This window comes from Enhydra lutris, unplaced genomic scaffold (genome assembly GCF_002288905.1).
Source record: "Enhydra lutris kenyoni isolate GAN:26980312 unplaced genomic scaffold, ASM228890v2 scaffoldscaffold90, whole genome shotgun sequence".
Lineage (NCBI taxonomy): Eukaryota > Metazoa > Chordata > Mammalia > Carnivora > Mustelidae > Enhydra > Enhydra lutris.
The window spans coordinates 2,720,002-2,737,476 of record NW_019154174.1 but is presented as its reverse complement, the minus strand read 5'-3'; positions in this window follow the sequence as shown (position 1 = coordinate 2,737,476).

Sequence of the window (17,475 nt, the reverse complement as noted above, 5' to 3'; positions counted from 1 at the left end):
AAAGTCGACCTGAGTTGGTATACTTTTAAATAAAAGCATTGCTTTCGAAATGGTTTCAGGGTCAAAAAAGCAGGAGTGGGACCCCTGGGTGGCTCAGTCGGTTAAGTGTCTGACTCTGGATTTCGGCTCAGGTCATGATCTCAGGTTCCTGGGATCAAGGACCCCTACAAGGTCCCATGCTCAGCACCAAGTCTGCTTGAGATTCCCTCTCTCTGCCAACCCCATATGTGTGCACTCTCTCTCTCTCAAATAAATACTAAATCTTTTTTTTTAAGATTTTATTTATTTATTTGATAGATCACAAGTAGGCAGAGAGGCAGGCAGAGAGAGAAGGGGGGAAGCAGGCTCCCTGCTGAGCAAAGAGCCTGATGTGGGGCTCGATCCCAGGACCCTGAGATCATGACCTGAGCTGAAGGCAGAGGCTTAACCCACTGAGCCACCCAGGTGCCCCTAAATACTAAATCTTAAAAAAAAAAAAAAAAAAAAAAAAAGAACGGGAGCAATAATCCTTGTAGTCAAAACAGAGGGGTCAACATAGTGAGGTCAAAACATCCACTGGTGTAGCAACAGATTTAAGTAGACACTGTGCTGGGTGACTTCAGCTGGCCACAAAGCAGAGCCTTTGACCTTCTTAAAAAGAATTTTTTTTTAAACTCTAGGATTCTGAAGAAATAAGCCAGTCACACAGAAACATGTGAGTCCCTTAAATACCTGGAATATTTGTAAGAACACAGGGTGAGATGTGAAAAAATGGGCGAACGTTTGTCACTGAGGATAACAGAAGAATGGACTCATAGAGACGTGGGGATGAAATGAGACAACCCCCAAAATACATTTAACTCCCTACCTCGTAAGAACACAGTAAATATTATCTCTGTGGTAGTAGTCCCAGCAGTACTAGTAGTATCTAAGAGGCTTAGCAAGAGATTTATGTGTTATAAAACTAGGTTAGATTTAAAGAAACTTCTTATATTTCTTGCTCTCCTCCTCAAAATCATTTCCAACCAGTTCCTACTCCCTGTTTCCTATGCGTGTGTGTGCGCTCGCGTGCACACACACACACACACACACACACATTCACACACACTACATGGGAATGTGCAAGGCTCTGCCCTTGTCTTTACCCTGGCCATTCCTCTTCCTGGAATGCCCTCTCTCTCATCCCCACCTGAAAAATATTCATGTGTCCTTCACGACCCAGATCAAATGTCAGTTCTTCTATGAATTTTCTATGGCTTTTCTGCCATGCTTTTAGAGCCTTTTATTCATATTTTATCACTTCATATTATAAAAGTTTGTTGCTATTTCCCTCTTAACTGGGGTCCTTGAGGATCTTTCTCCTTGAGCTCTCAGCACCTGGCACCCAGTAGACACTCAGTAAATATTTATTCAGGCCAGAGTTACTAATGACATCGAAATTAGGATAAATCCTCCCTCTAAAGAGATTCATTAGTGTAATCGGGCTGGTTTTGCAGAGAGAATTAGATTGTACCGCCTTTGAATAGGAACAATTCTGGTTAGTAAGAGGTGTTCATATGAAATGCCAATTTAATGTTAAGAGAAAGGTCTGGAACATTCCACAGAGCTGTGCAGATGTTCACTTGCAAAGGTTTGCGATTGTTGTGTTTGCAAGTTTCCCAAATCAGCAAAGATTCCCTAACTCACACAGCCAAGGGGATTAGAGGACTACCCCCCACTGTAGCCACAGAAGCCCTGGGGACTTAGCCACACTGACATCCAGAATGGTTTGATGCTGTGAGAGGATTCCTATTTCAGCTTACCATTGTGAAGAGATAATTTATTGAGATATTAACAAGTCGAGATGTATAAGAACAATAGTGTATTTTGTGCTTTGGAATCTGAACATCTCCCTGTAGGAGAAGTTAGCCAGCCCTTCGTTTTCTCTGTCTTCAAATGGTTTTCAGAGCAGACAAAGTTCCTGAAAGGCAGCATCCTTCCCTGACTTTTGTTAAATCCTGAGATCACCAAGAAGATGATTCTAGGCATCCTGGTGGAGGGAGACTGGTGAGTGCCAAAAGCAGGTGAGTAGAAGGAGAAGGCGGAAACACAGAGAGAACAGAGATTCCACTACAAAAACAAAGAAATGGGTCCTGAGTCATAGGAATTATTAACCCATACCCCAACAGAGCCCAGAAGACTTGGCAGGACTTTTGGGGAAATGACTATGTGGTGCATCCAGGAAGGCTGAGTCCCACTCACACCTAGACTTCCAGCCCCAGTGAAAATTTTCATGCCCAGGCACAGGACGGAAGTTGAACTTCCCAATTTCAAGGCACCCTACAGACTTATTACAGGTAAAGAGGATAGGCTAAAACCAGAAGGGACCTCCCCAAATACTTAACGCCACCTAAAACCCCACACACACCCCCATGGTGGGTCAGAAGAGTAGAGTGACTTCCAATAAAGATATTATAGAGTCTCCCATTGGCTAGGAAGGTAGTTGGTTCCAAGTAGAATTTAAGGAGATAAAGTGAAGTGACATTCTTGCATAAAGTGGGTGGGGGCTATGCATTCACTGGCTGCATCCTAAGAATGCCCCGCTGGAGAACACGGGAGCATGTTCTGTCAGTGGAACCTGACTGCTTACACAGGGCATGTTCTTCCTGACAAGGCTGTCCCTGCAACTCCTCAAGCACTTGCCATCATGTCTTTGCTTCCTTGTGGTCTGGAAGCTGTTGGGTAAATGTTGAGTTTACCTTGCTGTGTTGCAACTGGACCCATTATCAAAATCCTTATGTTTCACAACCAGCATTGAGATCTACTGAACTCACCAGACACTACTAATATTTAAAGTTCCAAAGCTTCTTTTTTTTTTCATTTTTCATAAATTTCTCATTTTCATAAAGTAGTTCATTCAGTCAATACACAAGTATTTAATGTTTTCTATGGGTCAGGCACTGTGCTAGGATACACTAGAAAGTAGCTATTCCTAAATAATAACACTTTTTATTGTATTCTTATGGGGACTGGATTAACAGCTAGCTCCCTGGAAACTGTATTTCATTATGATTTTTTTCTTTCTTTTTTTTTTTAATTAACAAATAATCTATTATTAGCCCCAAGGGTATAGATCTGTGAATTGCCAGGTTTACACACTTCACAGCACTCACCATAACACATACCCTCCCCAATGTCCATAACCCCACCACCCTCTCCCTACCCTCCTCCCCCCGTCCCCCACAACCCTCAGTTTGTTCTGTGAGATTAAGAGTCTCTTGTGGTTTGTCTCCCTCCCGATCCCATCTTGTTTCATTTATTCTTTTCCTACCCCCAAACCCCCCATGTTGCATCTCCACTTCCTCATATCAGGGAGATCATGGAAACTGTATATCATTATGATTTTATAGCAAGAAAGGAAAAGGAATGAGGTCCTATCAGTCCAGATGCTTTAAGTGCCTCACATGCCCAGGACAATGACAGCAAGCTCCTCTGAGGTGGGTGACCTCTGAAACCATGGTAGAGAGTTAGAACACCCGTACGTATTTCAGCACCTGACATCATCATCCACCTGGTTCTAGGACTCTCCAGGGTGGTGACACGTGATTAGAAGAATCCTCTGGGGAGCTACAATATCAGTGTCCAAGCCCTACCCCAGACCAATTAATCAGAATCTGGGGATTTCCCAGATTTATGAATATATTAAATAAGTTCCCAAGTGATTCCAAAGACTCACACTTGTATCCCACTCCCAGGTATTTGGCTTGATCAGGAGTTTTATAAAAAGCTCTCCTGTTAGACTAAAATGTGGTCTCTGGACCAAAAGTATCTCCTGGGAAAGTAATTAAAAATGCAAATTCTCAAGCCCCACCCGCAGATATACTGAATCAGAAACTCTGGGGGTGGTGTCTGGCAATCTGTGTCCTCACATGCCTTCAGGGTGATTCTGAAGCATGCTGGAGTTCAAGAATCATTGCTAATTGTTGTCCAAGCCCGAAACCTGGGAGTGATCCTTGAGTCTTCCCATTCATTCTCTCCCCAGAATCAGCCAAGCGTGTCTGTTCTATCTCAAAATAAATCTCAAATTCATCTCCATTGCCACTCTCCTCATCCAGAGGTCCATCATCTCTTATCTGAGCTTCTGTGACAACCTTCCAAAGCAATGGTTCTCAACACTGGTTGCACACTGATGCCTGGGCCCCTCTTTTAAAAAAATACAGAATTGTAAATATAAAATTATATATAAAAGTAAATAAAAAATTATGGGGTATCTGGGTGGCTCAGTAGTTTAAGTGTCCGACTCTCAATTTCAGCTCAGGTCATGATCTCGGGGTTGTGGGATCGAGCCCCACAATGGGCTCCACACTGGATGTGGAGTTGGCTTTAGATTCCTCTCTCCCTCTCCTCTGCCCCTCCTATCCTCCCCCTTCTCTCTCTCTAAAGAAAAGTAAATAAAAAATTAAGATACAAAAGCACCTGTCAAACTCACAGAATAGTACACCCCCAAAATAGGTTAAGTTAAAAAATAAATTTAAAAAAAAGCAAAAATAAGTGTCTGACACAGAAGTACTTAATAAGTGTTACATTGCATTAATGCCTCCAAAGCAAAATGTAAATATGTATTAAGAATGAATTAAAGGGGCGCCTGGGTTGTTCAGTGGGTTAAAGCCTCTGCCTTCAGCTCAGGTCATGATCTCAGGGTCCTGGGATCAAGCCCCTCATCGGGCTCTCTGCTCAGCGGGAGCCCGCTTCCCCCTCTCTCTCTGCCTGCCTCTCTGCCTACTTGTGATCTCTGTCAAATAAATAAATAAAATCTTAAAAAATAAAAGAATGAATTAAAAAAAATCACAGTTATAAATTTTTTAATCTGGAAAAAATATTATAATATTTATATTTCTTTCCCCATGTATTTTGGTATATATTCTGATTGCCTCTTCAATACGATAACAATTTTATAACATGATTTCCAATGGAAAGAAGAGAAAGATAATTCAGTTTTTCCTCACATGGTTAATTAAAAAAAAATTTTTTTTAAGTAGGCTCCATGCCCAGTGTGGAGCCCAACGTGGGGCTTGAACTCATGACCCTGAGATCCAGACCTGAGCTGAAATCAAGAGTCAGAGGTTTAACTGGTGGAGCCACCCTGGTGCCCACCAAAATTTTAAATTAATTATTTCTTTAAGCTTCATAATTTATTACCAGTATGTTGAGAAAATAATAATAAAAAAAAAACCTGCCTGATTTTGGAAAACCTCTATTGTTTTCACATGAGAGCTGTAAGATTTGGAAGACTCTCCTGCAGAACTTTGCTTCTCATCCCCTGCCCACAGAATTCTGGTACTGGGTACTGAAGGACCCATTCCAAACATTGACCCAACCCTCACTCTCCACTGTCATATCATATCACCCCATCAGCTTTTAAAGCAGATAGCAGAAGAACACCTGAAAGTCATTTCTATCATGGGATTGTGAGCAATAATTTAGCCATATGTGCAGGTGACTGCAGACAACATGAAGTTATCTCATTAACCTCAAAGTAAAATGTATCCCCAACTTAGTTATAGAAAATTGCCTGCTGTCCCTCCAAAGCTACTCAACATGAAAGAACAGTGGAGGGGAAGAGAAAGAGTGAACAGAGACATCAGTCTTAATGGATCACACTTAAAATATTTTACTTATAAATTTTACAAGGGGGTACATACAAGCACAGGACCTTAAAGCTTCAAGCTTCATTTGCCTCATGGTATAGAAATAAAACAACAAGTTCACAGTCTAATGGAAACAGATACTATTATTTTGTATATCCAGCACCTTCCCCCCCCTTCCTTGGACAACAGGACCCCTCTTGCCAGACAACAAAATAGTCTTCTGAATCAGACACAGGCAGTTCTAATATACCCCACCCCCTTAATGGGTTCAGGAGTGGGCACTTAATATGAAAAAGGCCAATGAGCGTCTTCTCTGGAGTTTGATATATGAATCTGGGAGACTAATATACTTGCCCTCTATGACTGTGGGCTACAAGGCTAATATAAACTAGAACTAGAACTTCAGCGGTACAAAACGCTAAAAAACAAAAGCAAAAACAGCCTTTTTTTTTTTTTTTAAAGGAAGAAAGGAAGGGAGGAAAGGGAGGAAGGAAGGAAGGAAGAAAAAGACAAAAAAGGGGAGAAAGAAGAAGAGGGAGGAGAGGGGAACAGGGGGAAGAGGAGGTGGCATCAAAGCGGCAAAGGTAAGACAAGATGACAGAAAAACTTCATGACATAAATTCAGCTTCTATATCCACCATGGCTCTATCCACAAATGCTACACGATCTTCTCAATTACGTGATTCAGGGAATTCCTTTTCTGCTTAAACAAGCTTGACTCGAGTATCTGCCCTTTGCTTGCAGGAGAAAGGATCCTGTCCAATTCAGAGAGTTGTTGCAAAGGGATTTGACCTAATCTACCTATTCTATTGAGCCAGGAGAGTGCACCCCTCAGAAGGCCACCTTTACACTGAGACTAGAAGGGACAGGGAGAGTGGGCAGTAACCTCCAAATCATTTTAATTTCTGAGTAACCCAAAACTGCCTGATTGGCTTCAGAGTAGAGGACAAGCTCTTATAGATTTAATGAGATTTTAGCTCCTTTTGAAATGAAGAAAGCCTGTGACAGAGCAGGAGTTTTTCCCTCTCCGTAAGGAAAGCCCAAAGGAGGAAGTTTCACTAGACTGAGAAGTATCAGAGAGGATTTGCACCCTCCAAAGGTCAGGAGTTTGGTTCTACATGGCATCTAACCCTACCTGAGGTTCCAGCCTCCATCCTCAGGAACTGGAAAGTCTTGATCCTGAAGCTGTTATCAGACTGTGCTCCGTGCCAAAGACAGAGGATCATGAATTAATGGCCCCTACCACAGAAATAAAAATGACATGTATTTTACAATATCCCTGTACTATTTGCAGAGAGAGCTCTCCAATAATGTGTTCTCTTATAAACCTAATAGCCTTATAGATAGCTCATGTATTTAATTTACATATGTATATAGCTATGGCATATAGATTTTTTCCCCCAAGAAATTAATGGCCAAGAATTATAGTTCCTTGTCATTTTTCCCAAGACATAGTTTGAATTCCTTATCCCCATTTCACTGATAAGAAATTGAAGGCACAGAGAATAACAAAGTTGAAAATATGAGCAAGTCCAATATGAGACAGAGAGGTTATCTGGCCTGCCATGAAAATCGTTCAGAACCTGGGATAATTCTTGGTCACAATCACATTTTACAGAATTTTTTTTTTTAAATAAATTTCAGGGATGCCTGGGTGGTTCAGTCAATTAAGCATCTGTCTTTGGCTCAGGTCATAATCCTGGGGTCCTGGGATTGAGCCCCACATTGGGCTCCCTGCTCAGCAGAGAGCCTGCTTTTCACTCTTCCTCTGCCTGGTACTCCCCCTGTTTGGGCTCGTGCTCTCTCTCTCTGGCAAATAAATAAATAAAATCTAAATAAACAAGCAAACAAACAAATAAATAAATATTTCAAAAGTGGGAAAGAGTTTGTGGTTCAACATGGCAGCCCAAGTATTCCCAACCCTCCCCCATCCCATTTCTTCCAAGGGGTCTTAGAAGAGAGGACGTACCAAAGAAATCTACTCAATAATGACTTCGTCAAGAGGGTGGAAAAACTGAAAATACAATAAAGGAAATTTTATTTATTTATTTATTTATTTAGCCACAAGAAGCAATCAGAAGCTCCAGACTTAAAAAAATTAAAAGAGGGGCTCCTGGGTGGTTCAGTCCTTTGAGCATTTGCCTTTGGCTCAGGTCCTGATCCCAAGGTCCTAGGATCGGGCCCCACCTCTGGCTCCCTGCTCAGCAGGGAGTCTGCTTCTGCCCATGCTCTCACTCTGTCTCCGTCTCAAATGAATAAAAAAATCTTTAAAAAATTAAAAGAAAGTCATGGTCTAAATAAGGAAGTACTTAAATGTGTCATGATTTTAAGCCACTGATGTAAGAATATAAAAATCTTTTAACCTTGACGCTTTGACACACTTACTTGAATGACCCAAGGGTTGTAGCCTTGTATCAATAGAAAAGAAAACACAATTCTCGCTCAATCCGTGGTCCAGACAGAAAGGATAATCACATCATTGTAATAACGAGGACACTAGTTTGTATTCAACTTTATTGTCAACCTAACAGCAAGGAACAACTTGACTGTGTCTGAAGAACAGAATATAGCTGAAACCATCTTGGCAACGTAAAATAAAAGGTAGTCCTCAGAAAAGGGGAGGTAGAAGGGAAGCCAAGACAAAGGAAACAATGAGACCTAAGGTCCTCATCTTACAAAGAATGTAGAAAAATAACATTGAAAAATAAGAAATGGGAAGAGAGGAATAACATTTAAACTATATTATATAAAGATATAAATGTAATTTTTAAAGAACTAAAAACAAACATACCAACTATTGGGAGAGTAAGACAGAAGGAAAAATATTCATGTACCCGAATTAAATCCTCAACTTTTATAGAAAAAAAAAAGAAATAAAAATTGCTTGCTGTAATTAAAGCAAAAAAACAGAGATGTGAGTACATTCGACCCTTGAGAACTCAGGTTTGAATGCCAAGGGTCCACTTATATGCAGATTTTTTTTTTTATAAATACAGAACAGTAGGTGTATTTTTCTCTTCCTTATGATTTTCTTAGTAACATTTTCTTTTCTCTAGCTTACTTTGTTGTTAGAATATAGTGTAGAATACATATACAACATATGTGTTGACTGACCTTATACGTTGTCGGTAAGGCTTCCCGACAACAGTAGGCCATTAATAGTCAAGTATTCGGGGAATCAAAATTATATGCAGATTTTCAACTGCACAAGGGTTCTGTGCTCCTAACTCTCTGCATTGTTCAAGGCAACTGTATTGTTTAGAGTCCAGTGGAAACAAACAGAAATAGTTAAAAATGTCTCTGGAGAGAAGAGTACATGCAAATGAAAGGCTGTCGCATTTTGTCAATAAATGTTTCTGGATTATATTACTTGTTACAATGTGGATCTAGTCCTGTGATAAAAAAAAATTTTGTTTGAATTTTAATAGATAAAATTCTGGAAATGGATTCTCTGAATCAATGACAATGTTATGACAATATCTTTTGATGGTGTTAAAAAAGAATGGGTCTGATTTCATAGTGCCTTAGGGGGCAATGGTATCCCCCACAATTCAATTCTGCAAACATTTATTGAGTAAATAGATTCTCTGTGACAGGACCTCTGCTAAGCCATAGGGAGGATAAAAAGATGAATCAGGCATGGCTCCAGCCTCTGGGAGCTTACAGGAAAGTGAGAAGAAAACATGAACACACAAGATAAGGTAGAATGTACTAAAGGCATATAGTTCCATCAGAACACAGTTGGGACTGGGAAGAATCGGTGGCTATGGGATTTAATAAGAGGCAATGAGGAAGCATGGCTCATACTGCCAGTGCCCCACCCATAACTTCTTAGCTCTCTATACCCCAGTAAAAACTGACAGCATCCCATTGAGAACACCTGTAACTCTTCACATCATGGTGAAGAGGACCTACACCGAAATACCATTATTTAGAGTGACCCACTGAAATATCATTATTTAGAGTGACCCACAGCATCTCAGGACCACTGACAAGTTAATAGAGAAGTTTACTGACCACAGGGCTATAGTCTTTTTAAATAAAATACCTCTTGAGTGAAAGTCTTGAACAATGGATAAAATCCAGGCAAGCAAAGATCAAGAAGGACAGTGCAAACAGAAACAGTAGCAGGAGCAGAGAACAGAAATGTAAACACAGATTTGCTTCTCTATGGGATTTCCTGAATTTCTCTTTTGAAGGATTCATCTGGCATTCTTATAATTATTTGGTTCATACCTGTCTTCCCCATTTGAGAAAGCTCACAAAACTAAGCATTAGCTTATCTACTAACCACATCCCCAGTAACACTTGACATCTAGATGTTCAACAAGTTGATAGAATGAGAAATCCCAAAACAAGGAGTGGAGAGGGGACAAAGAGGATGATAGCCTCATGTTCAAGCCTACTCTTTGCCCTGAAAAGTGATCACCCTACCTGTAGAAATGGTGACCAACTGACATCTTATAAGAAGCCCCCTCTCCTGTGAACCTTTGCCTGCAGGCATTTCTCCATGCACCACCCCACCCTTGCCCACAACCTCTTTCTGTCTGCCCTGGATCCACTTCTTGCTTTCCACCTATCTCTTCTCATTTGCTATATCAGCCATTCCCTGGCTTCTGGGCTCACCTGTGATCTGCACTCAGATACGTCCATTTGATCACAAAATGTTAATTGAGTACTTATTGTATGACAGACACTGGGACATGATGAAGAACTACACGTACATAATTTCTGCCCCCCTCTGAACTTACACTCTCCTGTGGTAAGCAGATAATCGTGCTCAAAAAAATATCACAGACTGTATTTGAGTGATATGAAGGAAATGAAAAAGATGTTATGAGGTAGAATAATAGTCGATCTAAATTAGGCCCGTGTTGTCGGGGGAGGAAAGGAGTTATAAAAGACTTTTCTGGGGAAATGACATTTAAGCTAGTAGGAAATGTTTGAGAGATAAGGCTGGAGAACTTGGACCAAATCATTAAATCATTCAAGGCCTTACAGACTGTATTAAGTTTTGCTGTAGTAATACCAATGGTTTACAATAGCAACCTATTTCTAACTCGTGTGATATGCCCATTGTGAGTCTTGTCTCCACATTGCCTTCATGCCTGATGGATCAGCCTTTATCAGGGTCAAAGCTACTCTCATAAAAGAGAGAAAAGGGAGAAATGAGGAGCCATATATATGGCTCTTATGCTTCTGGTTGCAAGTAACATACATCATGTTGGCCCCTGTTTCATTAGCTGAAGCAAGTCATGTGGCTACTTTTGTGTTCCACGGGGTAAGACTATACAATCCCCCTACAAGGGACATGACCAAGCCTAATGTCAGGGAGGCAGGGAAGTAGAACCCTTTGCTAGGAAGGGACATGATGTGTTGTGAACACATATCATGTCCTACACAGATTTTATTTTTATCTTCAGAACAATGGAAAGCCTTTGAAGGGTCTTTAGCAGTAATAAGACACATTTTTAAAAAAAAATCACTCTGGCTACAGTGTGGAGAAGGCTTGGAGACAGTCAAAAGTAGATGTTAGTTGGGGCATTTGGGTGACTCCAGTTGAGCGCTGGACTTGGTTTCGGCTCAGGTCATGATTTCAGGGACCTAAGAATGAGCCCTAAGTTGGGCTTCACACTCAGCGGGGAGTCTGTTTGAGAATCTTTCTCTTTCTCCCTCCGTCTCTGCCCCTTCTCCACTTGCACACGGGTGTACACACTCTCTCTCTCCCTCTCTCTAAAATGAATGAATGAATTAATTAATTAATTAATAAAAACTTTTAAAAAAGCAGACGTTGGTTGTAACCAGTGGTAAATGTGAGAGAAAATGATGGGTTACAGTAGGATGATGGCGATGGAAGAAGACATAAGTAGGTGAGTTAAGAGAACATGTTTATAAGATGAAATCTAGGGACACCTGGGTGGCTCACTTGCTTAAGCCCCTGCCTTTGGCTCAGGTCATGATCCCAGCGTCCTGGGATCGAGTCCCGCACCGGGCTCCTTGCTTGGCAGGGAGCTTGTTTCTCCCTCTGCCTCTGCCTGCCACTCTGTCTGCCTGTGCTCACTCTCACCCCTCTCTCTCTGACAAATAAATAAAGTCTTTAAAAAAAAAAAAAGATGAAATCTGGAAGATTCTGATTATTTGTTGTGTATAGACAGTGAGGAAGAGAAAGAATAAAAATAAGGCCAGCTTTGACTCTCTCTATCTTCACATAATAGCCACTCACTCACTCCTAAATACCCTCTTCCTTCACTAAATACTCCATATCCTACTAACCCATTTTCTTCTCCATTCCAAATGCTGCCACCATCCTAAGTGACTTCAGTATGTATTGGAGCAACCCATCTACTACCTACGCCTTTCAAATCTTGTGCCTTTTCAACTCCATGGCCTTCCCCTCTGCTTCCCTTTGTCCATCTTCTCCTATGACCACATCTTAGGCCGTGTCATCATCTAACAAGAAATGCCATGACTCTAAAATCTTAAATCCTACAGTTTTTCTCTGGTAACAGCTGATAATCATATTGGCTTGTTTTTGTTTAATTCTTTAACCTTTTTTTTACTAAGATAATGTCTTTACTAATGTCTGAGTTCTTTACCTACCTGGGAAAATTCCAACCCTGGATCAATCCAACATTGGCCTCCCATGTATCTACACATATCTACACTAAGCTGTGAGTCCTGCTGGATGAGAATGTGTAATCACCAAGAATGAAATCTTTGCAAAATATTCATTGGAAAACTCAAACTTCTACTTTCCAGAGAAAGTATAAATGCTATATGACCTCCCCTTCCCAGAGCTCCTCCAAAGGGAAACTACCCCTCACAGTCCCTGTGGTGGGGGTATGGCCAAGACTCAATTCACATGAGTCCATCAACTGTCCAGTCAAACTCAGATCATCTACTGACTAGCCAATGGCCAATAATTGGCAGTTGTAAGCCAATTTGTAAGCCTGGCTCAGAAAAGTATCCAATCTCCTGAATCTGGAATTGAGAAACAGAAGCAGCTGAATGAAGGTCAGGTGGGTAGCCAGTATGATTCGTGGGTACACAGAAGTTATTATCAAGTAGAAACTAAATGTAAACATTAGAAACTGGTCGGCAGAGAAAGGAAAATGAAGCAGAGATACAGGGAGAAGACAGCAATTCCCTGCCATCCATTAGAGAGGGAGAATCTTAGTTCTCTATTCTAAGTTCAGTAAGACTGGCTCTCCTTTGGTTCTTTGGGTTCCTAAGATTTTTCATGTATTCTGTAGTAGACCTTGCTATTACCCTAACCACATTGCCTTCTCCTTTTGTCCCCCCAAATAACACAACTCTGATTTTGTTTGGGGGACAATATGCCCAATTAAATGTACTTGCCTCCCCAAACCCCCTTGTAGACAGAGGGTCATGCAACTTGGTCTGACCAATGAAATATAAGAGGTAGTCTATCACTAGTGCCTCTAGGAAAAATTTTTTATTTAAAAAAAAAAAAGTCTCAACTGACATGTACCTTTTACCCTTCCTTCCTGCCTAGAGATCAGGCATGATACCTAAGGAACAGTAAACCTCATGTGGCCAAGAGAGCAAAAGCTACATGCTGAATGTGGTGAATCTGATAGCTAGAGAGAGCGTAAATTCCTTACTGTTTCCTTAAATAGCTGTATCATTCTTGAACTGCCTGTCTCTAGATTCTCAATATTTGAGAAATATGCAACTCCTGTTAGACAAAAATACTTATTTTTGGATTTCTACATGCAATTCTTGCTGATAAACTCTCTGGCACAAGCTTGAGTAGATCACCATTCCTTGTATCCACAATAGCCACTACTGATAAAACAAAACATCAGACAGAAGTTTCTCCACCTAGCTGCCAACTTATCTACAAAATGTATGTATCCACATCATCCTTTCCTTGCTCAAGAAGGAGGCCCTACTTGCTAACAGGTCCTCACACACTCCAGATCCTGTGTCTTCTCCTCAAGAGTCCCACTCTGTCAGTGCACCTGGGTGGCTCAGTTGGTTAAGAATCCGACTCCTGATTTCAGGTCAGGTCATGATCTCAGGCTTGTGAGATTGAGCCCTGAGACAGGCTCTGTGCTGAGAGTGAAGCCTTCTTAAAATTCTCTCTGTCCTTCTCCCTCTGTCCCTTCCTTTTATTCCCTCTCTCTCAAAACAAACAAACAAACAAACAAACAAAAAACCAAAAAACAAAAAACAAAAACCTTCCTCTGTCATATACCGCCCCCCCTTCTTACCTTAAATGTCCCTCTTTGCTCTGGCTCCTGCCTTCCAGTATTAAGCCTGGACAACTCTCTCCCATTTAAAATAAATCCTGGTACCCTCAATCCCATCTCTCCTTCTTGCCCACACCCTGTATTTCTTGTCTTCTTTAAGGCTCTATCAGGAATTATCTTTGCTCTCAACTCCTGCATCATTCCCTCTCATTCACTTCCCAAAAGCAACTCCATCCCCACCACTTCACTGAAAAACGCTTTTCTAAAAACAGAAGTATAATTGATGTACAAAAAACCTGCACATATTTAACGTATACAGTCTGATGGGTTTGGACATATGTATACACCCACGAAGCCATCACCACAATTGAGGCAATAGACATATTTGTCACCCCCAAGAGCTTCCTTATGTCCCTTTGTTCATTTTTGTCTTTTGTTCTTGTTTTGTGTATGGGGGGGGCGGTAAGAAAACTGCACATGAGCTCAACACTCTTAGCAAATTTTTAAGTGCACAATACAGTATTGCTGACTCTAGGCACTATGCAACATAACAGCTCTCTGGAACTAATTCATCTTGCATTTAAAGAAAACTCTTGAGGTCTCCAAGAGCAGAACACATTCTACACCCCAGCCACCTAACTTACTTGCTGTTTACGTTGATGTCACGCCATCTCTCACCCCCAGGCCTTGGCACAGACCCTTCCTGGGAAGCAATGCTCACTCCATTCCCTGTCTCACCCCACATTTACTGGGCTGTCTTGTATATGACCTTAATGTCTGGACTCAGACATTACATTTTCCTAGAAGCCCTTCCTAAAACACCTTCATCCCTTTGTTCCCAATTATGTTTTCTGTGCCTCAGTTCCCTCAACCATAGAATGGGGATATGAATAGTACTTACCCTAGAGAATGTTGTGAAAATTATATGAGCTAGTATCTATAAATGTCTAGGACCCTTGGCTTGCACCTAGCAAGCTTTATATGAGTGCTTATTCAATGAGAAAATTGATAACTCACTTGTTGAAATTACTCCTGTTCCACAATTACCACACTGTATGGAAACTGCCTGTTTGTCTTGCCTTTCTAGACCAGTGGTTCCCAAATCTGGCTTTACAAGGGAATCCCTGGGGAAGATTTAAAAACATTCTGATCCCTGGGCCCCTGGGTGGCTCAGTTGGTTAAGCGACTGCCTTTGGCTCAGGTCCTGAACCTGGAGTCCCAGGATTGAGTCCCACAACCGGGCCCCCTGCTCAGCAGGGAGTCTGCTTCTCCTTCTGACCCTCTCCCCTCTCATGTTCTCTTTCTTACTCTCTCTTTCTCAAGTAATTAAATAAACAAATCTTTAAAAACAACAATTAAAAAAAAAACCATTCTGATCCCTAAACTATATCCAGACCAATTAAGTCTCTGTAAATATGGTGCTAGTCATAAATATAAATATATAAATATATTATTTTATTTATTTATTTATTTATTTATTTTTTGAGAGAGAGAGAGCATAAGCCAGTGGGGCAGGGTGTGGTACTGGGGAGGAAAGCCAGAGAGAGAGAGAGGAAGAGAATCTTAAGCAGACTCCTAGTGAAGCCCATGCAGAGCTTGATCTCATGATGCTGAGCTCATGACCTGGGCTAAAATCAAGACTTGGATGCTTAACTGACTGAGCCACTCAGGTGCCCTGTCATAAGTATTTTTAGGACACACACACACACACACACACACACACACAACTATTGTGTGACCAAGGGAAACCCACAACTCTAAACCCATGGATTCTAATCCCTAGCTGCACAATAAATCATCTAAAGAGTTTTTAAAAAGTACTGATACTGGGCCCTACTCCAGACCACACTCAGAATTTCTGGAGGTGAGGTCAGACATCAGCATTTAATTATAAAGCCCCTGCATGATACACAATAAGGTATAAGAACCATGGATTGGCAAACTGTAGCTCACAGGCCAACTTCTGTCCACCATCTATTTTTATAGAGAAAGATTTATTAAGACACAGCTACACTCACTCATTTACATATGCCTATGGCTGCTTCCATACTACAAAGGCAGAGTTGTACAGAAAGTTGGCCCAGAAGCCCAAAATAGTTGCCCAAGACCTTTGTTTCAACATTATACCCATATTACCAAACTTGGTGTGGTTCAAGTTTTTGAAAAAATGAGTTGTCCATGTTAATATCCACCCCCTTCTCTCCTCTAAACTAACTGTCAAGATTCTTTTTGTTTTTCTTTTTTTGACTTAGCTTTATGGTTCTACACAGTTCTACACTGTAAATTCAGCAAGTCTTAGAGACAATGCCCTTCGTGGGATGTTTCACTAGCTCTAGGACACTTCATCAAAACAAAGCTCATTTTACTTTTCCACCAGTGAGTGGCTGCAAGCAAAGATTGCTTTCCACTTCTCCAATAAGCAGCAGTCCTCTGGGAGACTTGACATTCTCCATTTAATTACCAGTAACACAGATTATTTCCCCTGGGCGTTACCCCATCGCAGCTGGGAAACCACTCACACTAGCGGAGGGTGGGCTGTCCCTGCTACACTGCTGCCCACGCCTACCCTCAAAAACAGTAGAAATAGAGGGAACTTAACTCTCAGCCTTCCTCTTAGCTGCTCATATCATTTCATTTTCTCAGAAAAAAACAAAACAAAACAAAATAAAAAAATGTTTCAGCTCGTTTGGCTCCAGGTTACCTCAAAAGCATGAGCCCTTTTTCAGCCTGTGGTTAGATACCAAAGAAACAGCTGCAAATTTATAATAAGGTAGTGTACCTGCTTCAGGTCTTTCTAAACCTTGTCAGGAATGCAAGATCACAGTGAATTTGGGAGGAGATACAGAGCCTCTGGGTCACAGGGAAAGAAATTGGTGAGAATCATGGGTTATAACCTTCCAAGGCCCCATCCCCTCCTTGGAGGTTCAGCTGATGAAAAACAGCCCCTTTCACGGCATGGGGTGATTTTATTTCTATTAATCTCCCTCAGCTGCCAGGGAATGCCACCCCTAGTTCTTGGGATGATCTCAGACCATCATTCAACTACTGACTCACTCTGGCTCCTTAGGAGAATTAGTTGTTACACAGCATAATTTAGTTTCTGCAAAATAGGACAAATTTTCTTTTGTCTGTCTGCGTAGCAGTGATCTGAGGGGGAAATTCAGGGAAACGTAGAAATGGATGATACTGCCAAAGTCTGTCAAATCCAGTTCCCCCTGTCCAGGTTCTATTACTCCAGAATCAGAGGATTTTAGGGCCATTGTTCTTTTTTTTTTTTTTTTTTTTTTTGAGAGAAGAGAGAGACAGTGAGAGAGAGCATGAGCGAGGAGAAGGTCAGAGGGAGAAGCAGACTCCCCGCAGAGCCGGGAGCCCGATGCGGGACTCGATCCCGGGACTCCAGGATCATGACCCGAGCCGAAGGCAGCCGCCCAACCAACTGAGCCACCCAGGCGCCCCATTGTTCATTTTCTAAAGGAAGAAACTAAGTGACATAAGTCACTTATGTGACTATATTCCTAACACTGTATGTGACATCTCCCCTTGGATAGCTAATAGGTTTGTCATATCTAGCATGTCCAGTTTCTCACATTATCCCCACCCTCCTTCCTCTCCATGTAAACATGCAGCTCCACGTCCACCTACCCAGTTGCTCA